Here is a 352-nt window from a genome sequence, read left to right on the forward strand (position 1 = left end):
AAAGGAAAATCTATGTAGAACCAATACAAAATGTGTCTTATACTTTTTATTCAAAATTTATGCAGACCTGTGCTTCTGCATAAGATCATTGTAGACCTATACTTCTATGTAAAATCTATGATTTTATTATCCATATACACCCACGTCCCTGTAAAACCTACAGACCTATGCTGCTACGCAAAATCTATGTGAATTTATGCTTCCATTTAAGCCTCATTACACTTTTCTTAAGATTAATAGTGTTAGGAATTGTTTCGAATGAACGGTGACTAAAAAGACTTTTTCACAGGATGGCCGGAGAGGTGAAATATAAGTAGACATCCACTTTGTAAACAGATAACGTTTATCTAAT

The sequence above is a fragment of the Penaeus monodon genome, chromosome 25 (genome assembly GCF_015228065.2).
Source record: "Penaeus monodon isolate SGIC_2016 chromosome 25, NSTDA_Pmon_1, whole genome shotgun sequence".
NCBI classification, from domain to species: Eukaryota; Metazoa; Arthropoda; class Malacostraca; order Decapoda; family Penaeidae; genus Penaeus; species Penaeus monodon.